Raw genomic sequence first — 18165 nt, forward strand, 5'->3', positions numbered from 1 at the left:
CTCACCCGCCCCTTCACTCTTCCCCTCTCTGCCTTCACTGGCTCCTCACCCGCCCCCTTCACCCTTCCCCTCTCTTCCTTCATTGGCTCCACACCCGCCCCTTCACTCGTCCCCCTCTCTCCCTTCACTGGCTCCTCACCCGCCCCCTTCACTCTTCCCCTCTCTCCCTTCACTGGCTCCTCACCCGCCCCTTCACTCTTCCCCTCTCTCCCTTCACTGGCTCCTCACCCGCTCCTTCACCCTACCCCTCTCTCCCTTCACTGGCTCCTCACCCGTCCCCTTCACTCTTCCCCTCTCTCCCTTCACTGGCTCCTCACCCGCCCCCTTCACTCTTCCCCTCTCTGCTTTCACTGGCTCCTCACCCGCTCCTTCACTCTTCCCCTCTCTCCCTTCACTGGCTTCTCACCTGCCCCCTTCACCCTTCCCCTCTCTCCCTTCACTGGCTCCTCATCCACGCTTTCACTCTTCCCCTCTCTCCCTCCACTGGCTCCTCACCCGCCCCTTCACCCTTCCCCTCTCTCCCTTCACTGGCTCCTCACCACCCCCTTCACTCTTCCCCTCTCTGCCTTCACTGGCTCCTCACCGGCCCCTTCACTCTTCCCCTCTCTCCCTTCACTGGCTCCTCACCGGACCCTTCACTCTTCCCCTCTCTCCCTTCACTGGCTCCTCACCGGCCCCTTCACTCTTCCCCTCTCTCCCTTCACTGGCTCCTCACCGCCCCTTCACTCTTCCCCTCTCTGCCTTCACTGGCTCCTCACTCGCCCCCTTCACTCTTCCCCTCTCTCTCTTCACTGGCTCCACACCCGCCCCTTCACACTTCCCCTCTCTCCCTTCACAGGCTCCTCACCGGCCCCTTCACTCTTCCCCGCTCTCCCTTCACTGGCTCCTCACCGGCCCCTTCACTCTTCCCCTCTCTCCCTTCACTGGCTCCACACCCGCCCCTTCACTCTTCCCCTCTCTGCCTTCACTGGCTCCTCACCGGCCCCTTCACTCTTCCCCTCTCTCCCTTCACTGGCTCCTCACCGGCCCCTTCACTCTTCCCCTCTCTCCCTTCACTGGCTCCACACCCGCCCCTTCACTCTTCCCCTCTCTCCCTTCACTGGCTCCTCACCGCCCCCTTCACCCTTCCCCTCTCTCCCTTCACTGGCTCCTCACCCGCCCCCTTCACTCTTCCCCTCTCTCCCTTCACTGGCTCCACACCCGCCCCTTCACTCTTCCCCTCTCTCCCTTCACTGGCTTCTCACCCGCCCCTTCACTCTTCCCCTCTCTCCCTTCACTGGCTCCACACCCGCCCCTTCACTCTTCCCCTCTCTCCCTTCACTGGCTCCTCACCCGCCCCTTCACACTTCCCCTCTCTCCCTTCACTGGCACTACACCCGCCCCTTCACTCTTCCCCTCTCTCCCTTCATTGTCTCCTCACCCGCCCCTTCACCCTTCCCCTCTCTCCCTTCACTGGCTCCTCACCCGCCACTTCACCCTTCCTCTCTCTCCCTTCACTGGCTCCACACCCGCCCCTTCACTCTTCCCCTCTCTCCCTTCACTGGCTCCTCACCGGACCCTTCACCCTTCCCCTCTCTCCCTTCACAGGCTCCTCACCCGCCCCCTTCACCCTTCCCCTCTCTCCCTTCACTGGCTCCTCACCCGCCCCCTTCACTCTTCTCCTCTCTCCCTTCACTGGCTCCACACCCGCCCCTTCACTCTTCCCCTCTCTCCCTTCACTGGCTCCTCACCCGCCCCTTCACTCTTCCCCTCTCTCCCTTCACTGGCTCCTTACCGGACCCTTCATCCTTCCCCTCTCTCCCTTCACAGGCTCCTCACCCGCCCCTTCACCCTTCCCCTCTCTCCCTTCACTGGCTCCTCACCCGCCCCCTTCACTCTTCTCCTCTCTCCCTTCACTGGCTCCACACCCGCCCCTTCACTCTTCCCCTCTCTCTCTTCACTGGCTCCTCACCCGCCCCTTCACTCTTCCCCTCTCTCCCTTCACAGGCTCCTCACCGGCCCCTTCACTCTTCCCCTCTCTCCCTTCACTGGCTCCTCACCCGCCCCTTCACTCTTCCCCTCTCTCTCCCTTCACTGGCTCCTCACTTGCCCCTTCACTCTTCCTCTCTCTCCCTTCACTGGCTCCTCACCCGCCCCCTTCACTCTTCCCCTCTCTCCCTTCACTGGCTCCTCACCCGCCCCTTCACTCTTCCTCTCTCTCCCTTCACTGGCTCCTCACCTGCCCCTTCACTCTTCCCCTCTCTGCCTTCACTGGCTCCTCACCCGCCCCCTTCACCCTTCCCCTCTCTTCCTTCACTGGCTCCACACCCGCCCCTTCACTCGTCCCCCCTCTCTCCCTTCACTGGCTCCTCACCCGCCCCCTTCACTCTTCCCCTCTCTCCCTTCACTGGCTCCTCACCCGCCCCTTCACTCTTCCCCTCTCTCCCTTCACTGGCTCCTCACCCGCTCCTTCACCCTACCCCTCTCTCCCTTCACTGGCTCCTAACCCGTCCCCTTCACTCTTCCCCTCTCTCCCTTCACTGGCTCCTCACCCGCCCCCTTCACTCTTCCCCTCTCTGCCTTCACTGGCTCCTCACCCGCCCCTTCACTCTTCCCCTCTCTGCCCTCATTGGCTCCTCACCTGCCCCCTTCACCCTTTCCCTCTCTCCCTTCACTGGCTCCTCATCCACCCCTTCACTCTTCCCCTCTCTCCCTCCACTGGCTCCTCACCCAGCCCCTTCACCCTTCCCCTCTCTCCCTTCACTGGCTCCTCACCGCCCCCTTCACTCTTCCCCTCTCTGCCTTCACTGGCTCCTCACTGGCCCCTTCACTCTTCCCCTCTCTCCCTTCACTGGCTCCTCACCGAACCCTTCACTCTTCCCCTCTCTCCCTTCACTGGCTCCTCACCGGCCCCTTCACTCTTCCCCTCTCTCCCTTCACTGGCTCCTCACCGCCCCTTCACTCTTCCCCTCTTTGCCTTCACTGGCTCCTCACTCGCCCCCTTCACTCTTCCCCTCTCTCCCTTCACTGGCTCCACACCCGCCCCTTCACACTTCCCCTCTCTCCCTTCACTGGCTCCTCACCGGCCCCTTCACTCTTCCCCGCTCTCCCTTCACTGGCTCCTCACCGGCCCCTTCACTCTTCCCCTCTCTCCCTTCACTGGCTCCACACCCGCCCCTTCACTCTTCCCCGCTCTCCCTTCACTGGCTCCTCACCGGCCCCTTCACTCTTCCCCTCTCTCCCTTCACTGGCTCCACACCCGCCCCTTCACTCTTCCCCTCTCTCCCTTCACTGGCTCCTCACCGGCCCCTTCACTCTTCCCCTCTCTCCCTTCACTGGCTGCTCACCGGCCCCTTCACTCTTCCCCTCTCTCCCTTCACTGGCTCCACACCCGCCCCTTCACTCTTCCCCTCTCTCCCTTCACTGGCTCCTCACCGGCCCCTTCACTCTTCCCCTCTCTCCCTTCACTGGCTCCTCACCGGCCCCTTCACTCTTCCCCTCTCTCCCTTCACTGGCTCCACACCCGCCCCTTCACTCTTCCCCGCTCTCCCTTCACTGGCTCCTCACCGGCCCCTTCACTCTTCCCCTCTCTCCCTTCACTGGCTTCTCATCCGCCCCTTCACTCTTTCCCTCTCTCTTTCCCACTGTCTCCTCCCCGATATTGGTGCAACATACGTAAGTGTTTAGGGTCTGTTAATCTGCAGGAACGTTAATGCCCTTAATTAACAGGCCTACGCTGCCACTGTTATTTTATTTTTTAGCTACACTGATTATATTGATATGCCAAAACCATCCAAACATCCAACAAGGTGCCTACTATACAAAATAAGGGACACGGAGCATCAAAAGATGATTTGTTTTGGGGAATATTGTTAAATAAGTTTTCTGTGGGATGCCTGCCCACGGGGACAGTTCAGAAAGCCAGCACATTTCACTCTACAGGAGGCCTACATATCAGCCGCTGCGTACCAGGCGTGTGTGTAGTAGTCCAGGCTTTTGGGGCTCGCTCGATCCAGGGGCGTAACGCAGGCCCCTGCTGGGGGCTTAATTTGAGCCGGTGTCTGCTGGTGCGCACATGGGCACTTAATTATTAGCTTTTTGTGCGTGGTTGCTGGCACCAGCTGCTAAATAATGCCTCTGCGCAGCTGTGGTGCGTTCTACCTTTGACATGTCTCTACAGTGCACACCTGTGGTGCGTGCTTCCTTTCACCCCATATTGCTTTTCGGACTCGCTTGATCCAGGGGCATAATTCAGGCCCTTGCTGGGGGCTTAATTTGAGCCGGTGTCTGCCGGTGCGCACATGGACACTTAATTATTAGACTTGCTTTTGTGCATGCGTGCTACCTTTCACATCTCTGCACAGTGCACAGCTGTGGTGCGTGCTTCCTTTCCCTCATTGCACAGTACACAGCTTCAAAATTGACTGCACCTTTTAACATTCGCGTTTTTTCAGCACAGTGGTACGCGCTTCCTTTTACACCTCTGTGCAGCTGTGGTGCGTGCTACCTTTGACATCTCTGCACCGTGCACAGCTGTGGTGCGTGCTTCCTTTCCCCATATTGCTTTTCAGACCCGCTCGATCCAGGGGCGTAAAGTAGGCCCTTGCTGGGGGCTTAATTTGAGCCGGTGTCTGCCGGCGCGCACATGGGCACTTAATTATTAGACTTGCTTTTGTGCGTGCATGTAACCTTTCACATCTCTGCACAGTGCAAAGCTGTGGTGCGTGCTTCCTTCCCCCCCATTGCACAGTACACAGCTGTGGCGAGTGATTCCTTTCACCCCACTGCACAGTGTAGATATGTGGTTACACCAAGCAAGGAAAAATTGACAGTATTGCCTACACAAATAAACTAGAACACATTTTTTGTATTAATTTTAGTTTTTAGTACAATACTTCAGTTGTCTATAATGTTTTTTCGGTTAGATATAAAGTGAAAGAAATAGTTATAACACTTTTTTTAATTATAACTTATACATTTTCAACATGCTGCACAACATTCACAATGCTCTACAACACATGTTAAAAACGTTAACAAAGCCAATAGCTCTGTCTAAACACTTATAACGCCCTAAAGGCGAGACCTATTGGCTATGCCAATGCTTGTTTATCTTATTTCTCCTAGGACCCCGCTGCACTTCACTATGAGTAAAAGCCGAAGACGAATTTAGCGCCTGCAAAGCATACACAAGTCCAGGGACCAACGATTTCTGCCCCATAATTGCATCTGGCATTTTAACAGGGATCTTACTGAGCCCATTGGGGTGACCATATTTCACGCCATAGGTTAGAATTCTCTGCCAGTGTCTATGCTTGATGTTACCAAGGCCTTATCCCCCTCTAAGAGCCCTGTTACTAGACCCTTTTGGAGTTTCCATATTACCATTTCTACTGGTTGTAGATGCCGTACATCAGATTCCACCATAATATCAGAGCCTTTAAGCAGTAAACTCACTATTTTTAGGGTATACATTTCTTTTCGCTCCTGCACAGACGTATGTCCCAGGGTGGAGTCCACTTTCTTCAGCCACCGAGCAGCGGCCTTTGCCCTTTGCTCAGAACCCATTTATGTCTTAAAACTAAGATTGCCTTTGAGACGTCTACCTAAATATGTATATCCTTTTACAACCTCTAGTTGACTGACTCTGCTCCACCACTGTAGGGTGCCCTATGCGGCTATGCCCCCACACAGTTATCTTACCCAAGCAGAGATACGGCCTCATTATGCACAGCAATGACCTCACATGCAGTCTCATGGTGCACAGGAACGACCTCACATGCAGTCTCGTGGTGCACAGTAATGACCTCACAAGCAGTCTCATGGTGTACAGGAATGACCTCACATGCAGTCTCATGGTGCACAGGAATGACCTCACATGCAGTCTCGTGGTGCACAGGAATGACCTCACATGCAGTCTCGTGGTGCACAGTAATGACCTCACAAGCAGTCTCATGGTGTACAGGAATGACCTCATGGTGTACAGGAATGACCTCACATGCAGTCTCACGGTGCACAGGAATGACCTCACATGCAGTTTCATGGTGTACTGGAATGACCTCACATGCAGTCTCATTGTGCACAGGAATGACCTCACATGCAGTCCCATGGTGCACTGGCATGACCTCACATGCAGTTTCATGGTGTACTGGAATGACCTCACATGCAGTCTCATGGTGCACTGAATGACCTCACATGCAGTCTCATGGTGCACAGGAACCTCACAGGCAGTCTCATGGTGTACAGGAATGACCTCACAAGCAGTCTCATGGTGTACAGGAATGACCTCACAAGCAGTCTCATGGTGTACTGGAATGACCTCTCATGCAGTCTCATGGTGCATTGGAATTACCTCACATGTAGTCTCATTGTGCACTGAATGACCTCACATGCAGTCTCATGATGCACAGGAATGACCTCACATGAAGTCTCATGGTGCACAGCAATGACCTCACATACAGTCTCATGGTGCACAGGAATGACCTCACATGCAGTCTCATGGTGCACAGGAATGACCTCAAATTCAGTCTCATGGTGCACAGGAATGACCTCACATGCAGTTTCATGGTGTACTGGAATGACCTCACATGCAGTCTAATGGTGCACAGGAATGACCTCACATGCAGTCTCATGGTGCACAGGAACCTCACAGGCAGTCTCATGGTGTACAGGAATGACCTCACAAGCAGTCTCATGGTGCACAGGAATGACCTCACAAGCAGTCTCATGGTGTACTGGAATGACCTCACATGCAGTCTCATGGTGCACTGAATGACCTCACATGCAGTCTCATGGTGCATTGGAATTACCTCACATGCAGTCTCATTGTGCACTGAATGACCTCACATGCAGTCTCGTGGTGCACAGGAATGACCTCACATGCAGTCTCACGGTGCACAGGAATGACCTCACAAGCAGTCTCATGGTGCACAGGAATGACCTCACAAGCAGTCTCATGGTGTAAGGAATGACCTCACATGCAGTTTCATGGTGTACTGGAATGACCTCACATGCAGTCTCATGGTGCACTAAATGACCTCACATGCAGTCTCATGATGCATTGGAATTACCTCACATGCAGTCTCATTGTGCACTGAATGACCTCACATGCAGTCTCATGGTGCACAGGAATGACCTCACAAGCAGTCTCATGGTGCACAGGAATGACCTCACATGCAGTCTCATGGTGTACTGGAATTACCTCACATGCAGTCTCATGGTGCACAGGAATGACCTCATATGCAGTCTCATGGTGCACAGGAATGACCTCTCATGCAGTCTCATGGTGTACTGGAATGACCTCACATGCAGTCTCATGGTGCACAGGAATGACCTCACATGCAGTCTCATGGTGCACTGGAATGACCTCATATGCAGTCTCATGGTGCACAGGAATGACCTCACATGCAGTCTCATGGTACACAGGAATGACCTCACATGCAGTCTTATGGTGCACAGGTTTCACCTCAGGCGTCCACTGCAGCCTCCTTATGTACAAATCAGGCCTCATATACTCAGCCCAGCCGCGTCACAGGCAGGTAGTGTTGTTGTATCTATACAGTGCTTTATACCACTGATGAAGCGCTGGAGTGCTTTACCAGGCGCTAGCACCTACTCTGAATGCCGTGCTTGGGCGTGAGTGCCGGTTTGTAGTGTGGGTGTATATTAATGTTGGGGGATGAATACAAGTGAGGGGTACCCTTAAGTTGCCACATGTCTCTGGGCACCAGGGTGGGCTGAAACAAAGAACAGTGAGAGGCACAGACATTAAACGAGTGTTGTGTCTGGTTGAAAGGCTGTGGGTTGCAAGTGTGGCTTGAGTGGGAAGTGCTTTGGCAGAAGCGTCTTCGACTTATGTTCACTACAATCATGTTGCCCCTCTCACGCATGCACTGAAGCGGGGCCAGCGAGCTAGCTGCACATGGGACTGTCCTTCCCATCGTTGGGGGGGTGCTTCTGGTTCTTGGGTGCAGCTTGCACTGTGACATCTGTCCATCCCAGTTCAACCCTTCATCATCCGCTTCAAGGAGACTCCCTGAGCCCCAGGTAGCCGTAGATGTTCCTTGTCTTTGGCAGGAGGAAGGTCCATGATTTTCCTCCTGTGCCTTGAAGGAGGTTTCCCCCAGGTGACAGTCAGGAGGAGAGCCAATCTAGAACGAAGGGTCCTATTTTACGTCTCTCATTCAAGTTTTACAGGTCTGGTGGCTCAGTGGACGAATACGTCCATTGTAGGGGCCTCTCTTCAACCTCATGGTCACAGGTTCCGATCCCAGTGGGTCCACTCAGCCTTTCATCCTTCTGAGGTCGATAAAAGGAGTACCATTGAGTTGGGTAACAATAAACAACTGCTATTCAGCGCCAAGAACCCTTTCTGGGTGAACATGCGCTTTACAAATGCACGTTATGAATGAGGGATCAGCCCTTGTCACGTCCAACTATGCGGGATATGTAGAGTACGTTCAAGTAGGAGTATTTGGGTGCGCTGCGAGCGCATGGAGGGCCGGTGAGGTTTGTAAATCCTTCCTCGTTGCGCACAATTGCCTTGGATAAAATGATTACGCCTATCGTGTTACGTTTCAAACCTGCCTGTGCAGTTTCCCAGGAAATATTGTCATTTTCTTGTCAGGGTCATAGGAGACCTAATCTGGAATGCTACTCGGCACATTAGGGGCTGATTTATCAAAAACTCAAGCAGTTTAGTAAGACAGCGCCCTATGCTGCGCTGCTGCGCTGCTGCGCTGCTGCGTTGCGTTGTGTGGCAGGGAGAGAGCAGAATGTGCAATATCTACTAAGATACAACACATTCCAGCTCTCTACCTGTGCTGGCGTACGGAGTGCTGCCGAGTGCCAACCGTACACCCTTGTGCCATGGTGCAGATGTGCAACTGTTACACCTTCCTGCACACAGACAATCATTTGAGGCAGTTTCTCGCTTTTACGTGTGCTGCAGAACAATGCACAAGTAGAAAGAGGAAATAATGAGGAGAAATAAAATTATTTCTCCTTCTTTCTTCTCTGTTGGGATGGCGAATCATTTTTGTAGGAGAGAAGGATCTGCTTCTTATAGTTACCCCCACTTTTTGCTGATGTTTCACTGTTTTTCGAATTTAGACTGGGTGGGGCCCTGCTAACCAGAACCCCAGCCTAGCTGCTTCCTCTCTAAATTGATTACCAGTACTTTAGGTACACGGGACACTCTGAGGGGAGAGCACGGACCTCTATCGAGTTACAGAATCGTGTACAGTGCTCTTATCAAGGTGGCACTGGGAGCACAATTAGGACCATTTACTTGGGAAATACGACGCTTTTATCACTGCTCCTCTCGAGACGGATATTTATTTACATAGACGGCGGTCATACTTTTGGAATACATTCGCAACCTCACATATGCCCTGACGAAGTTCAATTTGAACGAAACCCATTGGCTGAGACTATGGTTGAATACACAGCAAAAGACCTGGTAATGTATAGGCACCATTTATAAATAGATAGGATAGGCAAAAGGGTAATGTAAACAACTATTACTCCTGCAGTAGTAGTTCCCAGCATGAACTATCATTCCATCCCTCGTACCAGAAAACTTCGTATTTTGTAAAACAGTCAAAAACAACCATGTGCAATGTATAAAACCCCAAAGAGTGTAAGGGAATATTAGAAAAAATTGTGAAAAACTGAGAAAGTATCTCACATGCGCAACACCAGGGGAGCTGCTGGCAGGTTCTCACCAGTTTGCTCACGATTTTCTCATCATCGATATCTTTCTCATGTGTAAATGATAACGTGTCCCAATTACAAACAAAAGGGGGGGAACAGGGAGACAGAGAAGATTTTTTTAAAAAGCAGCCCAGAAACAAAAAAGGGAGAAAAGGAAGATCCGTGAAATCTTTATAGATAAAATTAGGTATGGCTCACGACCATAATCAAAGTAGTTTATTCCAATCCGTGAGTCATCCCAAAGTTAAAACCACGGTCATGTTATGTAACCACATTAAGGAATGGCCAACATGTTTCATTGCCTACTCATCTTTGCGGCAAATTCATCAGGGCGTCAAGGGTCTGCACTCGCTTCCCTGGATTTTTCTATTTTTAGAAAAGAAGAAACCTGCATGCATGCAAGAGATACAATAGACACACATGGATGATGAGTGTAACAAAGAAACCAAATACACCCCACTACAATTTTTGATTTTTAAGGCATGAATCCTGAGTGACAAATGTGCAATCACTGCAAGTTACCTAATAGGAGCCACGGGCCCGCATACCGGCTCTCGATTAATTATAGGAATCAATCCAACTTGCACTTTGTTGTCCCCGGTAAAAACACCTTCGTTGTTTACACCTTCGTCTAAGGAAACAAATATAAAATCATGTGTTCAATGAAGCCTTTACAGACAACAGCCATTCGTCCCCATTAAAAATTGTGTTGTTATCCGTCAATCAATAACGATCCCCATCTATTTCACCAACTCGATGACATCAATTAATTAACAACATGTGACCAGCGCCGAGGTAGTTCATATAATCACTCGACGTCTATCATCATTAGAGTAGGGAAACGACATAGTATACATACATATTGTCCCTTCTTCCCAATGCTTATTTCTTTGCCACATAAACCCCAAGAAAATGACAATATTTCTTGGTTAACAACGGGAATGGTCATGCACAGATAGCACCCATCTGTTTTATCATCTCGCTGGCATCAGTTAATAAACGGGGTTCGACAGACGCCGAGGTCGTTCTTGTAGTCACTCTATATCTATAGTGATTCACGTCGGAAAAACGGCGTAATACACATATGTACAGTCCCGTCTCTCAATATTTCTTGCCATTTTAAAAAAAAAAAAAGGGGGGGGGGTTGGGGGGTTGTGCCAGACTAACCCACAAAGGTGCCGCTATGTCCCGCTTACAACAAAAGAAAGAAATCATCGTAGCCTAGGAAAGCCCATCCCACAGCTAACTGTTTTTACAGCGGTCTCCCTCTTACCGTAAGGTTTCTAAGTCGTCCCGTTTCTCATTCCAGGAACAGTGGAACTGACGAAGCGGACAAAATTTAAACCCGAGATGGGAGTAGCACATTTCCGGTTGGATCTCAAAAATAAAAGAAGGCCACCGGTGTAAAGATAAAGTTGGACAAATAAAGCGGCCATCTTAGAGTGACAAAAAATGAGTGGATTTTTTAAAAGAAGGGACTAATATAACACTCAATTTGTAGGGGCTTCAAATGTCTTAATGTTATCCTGCAACCCGCACAACTCACTGGGGGTAATGATATTGATCCCATATCGATAACATTACTTATGACAATGCAAGTCACTGCCTAATCATCAATGCAGCAGTGGAAGTTGGACTAGTGGGCCGGCCATTATGGAGTGGCCGAGCTATAGAGATTATTTAGATAAAGAACGCTCAACATATAGAGTCAAAAGGGCATCTCAGTAGAATCCAACGGTCAACTTTAATCATCATCGATTATATATTAACATAAAGCCCCAATCATTATAGGAAAGTTGTAAATTTAAAATGTTTATGCTACTTTCAACGTTTATCAAAAGTAATTTCTTGACATGCTTATGGCAATATACAAAGTGACTCGAATTCGGGTGCCACAAAGCAATTTGGAACTCAAACAGTGTATTATGCGGGTTGGGGGGACAGTTAGGAATAACCCCACTTTCATAGTATATATATCTTTCTCAAAAACATCAAGAACAGCTTCATCTGGTATCTTTCTCTACCTGGAGATCTTGTTCCATTCGATCTGATCATTTAATCCGATCTGATCTGCCCTCTCAGAATAAATCCACCGCGCTTCTTTCAGCGCAAGTATATTCTCAATCTGACTAGCCTCGCCCAGGACTCTCTCTAACACCACCCATTTCACTGCCTTGCAATTATGTTGGCTATCCTTATAATGTTGAACCAACCTTGTAGTCAATTTACCATTCTTGATGGAACTGAGATGTTCTTGTATCCTCACTTTAATTTTTCTCGTAGTGAGGCCGATGTAGTGGAGTCCACAAGGGCACGTGAGTCTGTAGATAATATTGACTGAGTTGCAGTTGCTAAATTTATTCAAGTACCACGTACGTCCATTCTGCAGCTGCACATTTGTTGTCCTCTCAGTCAATTCACATACTGAGCATCCACCACAAGGGTAATGCCCAGGGGGAATGTTGGTATTTGTTGCTTGTAACGAGGACCTCGTATGAACGAGTCTATCCTTAAAGTTCTGAGCTCTTTTAAAGGCAAAACGTGGTTCTGGCATTTTGAATTCGCTGGTGGAAAGCAACGCCCAGTGTTTTCTGATAGCTTGGCGAATCTTTGTGGCCAGGGGATCAAAGGTCAAAACTATAGGTAGACAGTCAGTTACCTCTTTTGAGCTCTTCTCCAAAAGAGCCTATTAACGATTTTTCTTGGATAGGCTCGTTGGATCAATTTTTCAGCAAGACTGTTCCAAGAAATCGGCAGTAGAAGAACAATTTCTACGATAACGTAAAAATTGTCCTACCGGGAGGTTATCCCTCAATGCTCTAGGATGAAATGAATGATAATGTAAGAGAGAGTTTTTATTTGTGGGTTTTAGATGAACAGAGGAGGTTAGCTTGTGCCCAGTCACCATAATGTCCAGATCCAAATAAGTAACCTTTTCGGTGCTCATGTTCCACCTAAATTTCAAACATGCATCACAGTTGTTCAACCAGTCCAGAAAATCATAGAGATGGCTCCGCGTACCTGTCCACACACATAGTACATCATCAATATACCGCTATGAGACTATGGTTGGACAATTAAATTAAAATAAAGATTTTTTCGAGTACAAACAATTGACCACTTGGTGTGATGTATTAACAAGTAAATTGGTGGTGCACCGCTCCAAACCTCTTCTCAAAACTTCTTTGATCTGCTTGGCAGTTTGCATCTATTAGCGGCGGATGCAGGGGCGTTCGTATGCACACCATCATTAACTATACCTTTTGATTACATACTATGGGAACAAAGTAAGGAGGTGCAGCCGTTGGAGTCCGCCGTTAACCCTCTTTTCTCTAGTACTTTAGGTACACTCCAGATTGGATTCTGGGGTACCCTTATAGGTCCCTAGTATGTGGTATACTATGCACCCAGAGCATAGGTACCCCAGAGGCCTACCAGAGGCTGCAGCATGTATTATGCCACCCCTGGGAAGCCTTCCAAAATGACACAACAAAACTGCTACAGCAGCCTGGGTAAGGTGGTGCATGCAGCCCTTGCTTAGATATAGGTTACTTATATCTCTCCATATCACTGCACATGTAAACCTATCAGTCACCCCTAAGGCAGGCCTTAATAATCCTGAAGGCAGGGTGCTGGGCTTCATGTGAGAGGGTGCACATGCATGAGCAGAGCCCCTCTGCAGCTTTCGGAACCTTTATTCCGGAGTTGTTTGTGATGCAGCCAAACCATATACTCTTAAGTGCATTATAACCTCGCGGTAAATGCTAACTTTGGAGTGGCTGCATGGAAACATGTTGTGTTTGGTGTCAAACACCTTGGAATCATACCCCCACACCAGCAACTGGTGTGGGAGTATGATCCCACCCTACTAGAGGGAAAAACATGACAGCACCGGTATACCCGGTACCAGCTTAACAGACACTGGCATCACAAAATGGATGCTGCCAGTCACAGACACGAGTCTGCCCTCCTGCTGCTGGATGAAACTCCGGCAGGGGAGACCTGGACAATAGGTTTCCTGTCACAGAGAGGTGTGACCACCTCCCAGACAGGCTTTAGTGTATTGGGGCTAGGTGGGTGCACTCCAAGAGTGCTTTGAAGTCTACACTGGGGGCACATTTGGTGTCCCTGTGCATAGTCCAGCTCAAACCGGTTGCAGGGGCTACCAGCCCCTGCTCTGGCGTGAAACTGGACAAAGGAAATGGGTGTAGCCACCCCTCTTTCCTGACCCTCCCATAGGTGGGTCCCTAGAGTTTGTTCCACCCCTTCCGTGGGTATAAGATAGGAACCCCTGGCTACAGGACTTTAGATTTACCTGGACGAAACTCTGATACATAATCCTGGAACTTCGATGATCTACAAGGCGCTAGATGACTGAAGAATCTCCCTTGGAGTAAAGGAGTTACTCCCCTGTAAGGCAGGCACCTAAGACGCATCTGACTGGTCTGCATCTCCGAAGCTCCCGCCGGACTCCGAAGAATTTGCAACACAGGAGATGGGTTCCCAGACTTCCCAGAGGCCGACCCAAGCTCCCAGCAAAGCTGAGACCCATAGCCCTCGTGTGGACCATGGAACCGAAACCCCTGAACACCGTGCACATTTGCAAGTGCATATGCTTCTCGTCGATCCTTGAGGCTGTGCTTTGGGCTACTTGTAGTCCACACCCCGAGCAGTGTCTCCATAGAAAATTACTGGCCTACACTTACTGAATGTTCCATGGGCTGGTATTGTGTGATTCCTCTCGAGGTCCCTTTGCGATCCCTGGTCCGTCATCTGGCGAGTCCCTGTGAAGGCAACTCTAACTTTAATTGGGCTTACCTGGTTGCTCCAGACGTGCCCTGACTCTCCATCACTTGGGGAGTCCCCAGAACCTTGCTGGTCTGCACCGAAGCATCTTTTCTCTTCCAGTGTGGGTTGCTGTTGCCCAGGCTTGTTGGGCTCAATCCGAGCACCGACACCACAGCACTTGACATCCTTTGTGGGACAGCTCGAATCCAGCTCCTGGTCATCGTCGATTCCTCCTGGTCCTCGTGGCTGCAGAGTCAAGCTTCACCTCTTCGCACCTGAAACACCCAACATCGGTGGGCATTCGTCTATCTTGCCCCTGGTCACTGGCAAGTGACCCAGACTCTGTCCCCTCTGCTTTCAGGTTCTTCTGATCTTTGATCCAGGCTTGGGTCACACCGGACACTTCTCTCCTTCCCGGCAGCAGCACTTTGCAGCAGATCGCCATTGAAATCAACGACGATTCCTGACACCATTTGACACCTATGCATCCGGCTTACCTGGGTGAGGTAACCGGAGTACTCCAGTGCTCCCGTGGGTGTTGGCCCTAGAACCCCCTAAGTCTAAAGGGGTTTGCTCAAAGTCCTCTCCTAAGTGTCCTTAACTTCTAAAATTCCAACCGCGACTTACCCATAGACTAGTACCTGTGTTCTCACACTGCACGCGTCCCCTCTGAGTTGCCTGTGTCACTACCTTGGGTGGTTCCTTGGGGTCCCAGCGTTTCTACGTGCTCTAGGCACTGTGTCTAGTCAAGTCGTGGTTCTTATACCACTTTCTTAATATATGGTTTGGTCCCCCCCAGGGCCCATTGTATATTGTGCTATTTACTGTCGTTTTAGAACTGTATTATATATATTGTATCATAAAGAGATTAGTAGTGAGGGTTTAGAAGCAAATACATATATTTTATATATACCTTGTGTGGTTCTCCTTTCATTTAGTAATTCAAGAGGTTATAATCTGGTAAACCAAGCTGCTTTACACTCCTTTAAAACTTAGCCTGAAGGCTGCTCTCCATAGCTACCACTAGGATAGCTTTCAATAAAGGTTGTCTTTAAACCTATTCATCAATAAGGGTTGTTTGGACTGATACAAGGTGCCCACTAGAACTAGTAGACACCGTATACCAGGCCAACTTCTCACAATTTTGACTTAAACTCAGGTGTACTAACTTTAGTAAATCCGGGATTGCGTCAAAACCCATGGGTGGATGCACGAGAACGCCCACGCTCCCGCCATGGAACATCTTCCCAATGCAGAGCAATGAAAGGCAGCGATTTGTGTTACTGCGCATGATTCTGGATTTACTAAAATATGCAGAGCCACGCAAGGTGGCTTAGTAAATCCAAATGAAGGGCTTGCATTGATTGCGTCGCCTTGCGTGGCGTAAGGGCAGAAGTAAAAGTGGGCAGGATCGGAGGGGCACAATGTGCCCATACTTTGACTTATAAAAAAACACAGATTTTTTGTAAAAAGATAAACGTCCCGGGAGGTTTAATTCCGATAGTTTAAATGCATCAGCAGAAGTGTAATTCAGGGAGTCTCCTGTGCTGTGAAACCAAACCTGGGCAGACAGCTAAACAAGCTTTCCTGCTAGGGTGCCTGCTCTCTGCAAATGTGTGCAGCCAGTCAATCTTCAAATGTAAAGGATGCTTGGAAGCTGGTACTGGCTTTAATTTATCGAAGAGAAAGATGTATTCCTTTTCAGTGGTAGAGCAACAATTTAACAACTGAGCTGTGAAGTGCGTGATTTTAATTTTAAATGTAATTGTAATTGTATTTGTGTAGTGCCTACCAGCCCTGAGGTGTTGAAGGGACAGTTATGTAACTGAAAATTGCATTGCGTGCAGTCTGGGTATTACTAAAATCTATATTTTGGAAGAACCATTTTATCCTAAACCTTTTTGCATATTTTGTAGCAGCACATCCTATACTGTGTGTAATGCACGTTTTAAATAATGACTTACATACTCTAAGTGATTTGTGACACAGGCTGTGACCTTGTGGCACTAAATATACACAAGTCACTATTCTCTACTGCACCAGCCAAGATTTAGATCTGGGACTCCCAGGTTACACACAGACCTCTGCAGCGCATTAACTAATAGAAATTTCTTAATGTACTGCAGTGCCTTTTCCATTGAGTAACAACTTTTAAAATGTATTGTTCATTTAAGCAGCGCATTTATTTAATATGTAACTACCCGACGGAGAAAGACCAAAAAAACGTACATAATATTTTCTTTTTTTAGCCACACCTTTGACCACGCCCCCACGCTCACTGACCCTGCCCTATTGCATGCAGCATCACAGTTCCCATGCATTTTTTTTAATGCACTTCAATATCTGCACAAGGCAACACAAGCCCTTTGTAAATTTGGATGGCCATGATGCCATCAGATAAACTCAGACCCCCCCGGCCATGGAGGTCCAGGAGCCCCAGATTATTTCGAATACTATTATTTGGGGGCACAGCTCCCGTGGATGTCCCATTGGTTGGTGTTGGAAATGGCCCTTTTTGCAGGGTCACCCCTAAACTTTTTGCCTTCCTCCTGTATTTTTTCTGACCTGTTTTTGTTGGCTTTATGACTCTGGGCACTTTACCACTGCTGATCAGTGCTAAAGTGCATATGCTCTCCCTTTGTAAATATGACATGTGAATTGGTATATCCATGATTGGCTTATTTGGTTGACCCGTTAGTCCCTAGTAGCATGGCATGTGTGTGCGGAGGGCTGGGAAACCAAATGCTGCTGGTGGGCCTGCAGTGCTGGTTTGCGCCACCCACAGAAGCAGCTTGTAAAGTGTGTCTCAGACCTGCCACTGCAGAGTCTGTGTGCAGTCCAGAACTGCCACCCTGTCTGTGAAGTGCACCCACTTCCCAGCCCCTGAACCTTCCCTTGGCATCAAGTAAGTCACCCCTATGGTAGGTTGCATTGTGTGTGTAAGGTAGGACATGCCTTGGTGTGTGTAGCATGTCCTGGTAGTGAATTACACCCAATTTCGTTTTTCACTACTGTAAGGCTACCTGTTCTCCATAGGCCAGAATGGGCAGATTGACTATTACATTCTATAGTCCTAACTGACCCAAGGAACATGGCAGAAAAATGAATTTAGTATGCCTGAGCTCAGAATATTAAAATACATCTTTTAGCGAAGTTTATTTTTATATTCTGTGTTTGAAAATACCACTTTTAGAAAGTAGGTATTTTCTTGCCTAATCCTTCCAGTGTGCTCTGCTGTTATGTGTATTGGCTGTCTGGATTTGGAGAGACAGGGCAGGCTGGGTCAGACCTGGGTTGAATAGAGAGATCTGCACCTGGAGTATGGGGAGGGGTAGCTCCTTGACCTGAATAGGGCTGTGCCTGGCAAGGTGAATGCTGGCTCCACCTCCTACTGTGCGTTTGATGGCAGACCCCTCTTTCTGAAAGGAGGGATGCAGCCTGGTAAACGAAGTGCTCCAGGACTAGGAAAAACTGGTTCTGGCTGGGTTCAGTGACTTGTAGCTTTTGAGAACAAAGACTTTGGGGGTATAAATATCTGTGCTGAAACCCCTACAATTTGTATTGCTCCTCGACCACAAGGGGAACCTCTGTCCGTGTAACTGAAGGAATCTGCAAGAGGTGACTGTCCTTGTGCTTGTGTGCTGTTTCTCGGATTGGCCTGCAGTAGTTTTCACTGGACTTGGAAGA

The sequence above is a fragment of the Triturus cristatus genome, chromosome 2_1, assembly GCF_964204655.1.
Source record: "Triturus cristatus chromosome 2_1, aTriCri1.1, whole genome shotgun sequence".
Lineage (NCBI taxonomy): Eukaryota > Metazoa > Chordata > Amphibia > Caudata > Salamandridae > Triturus > Triturus cristatus.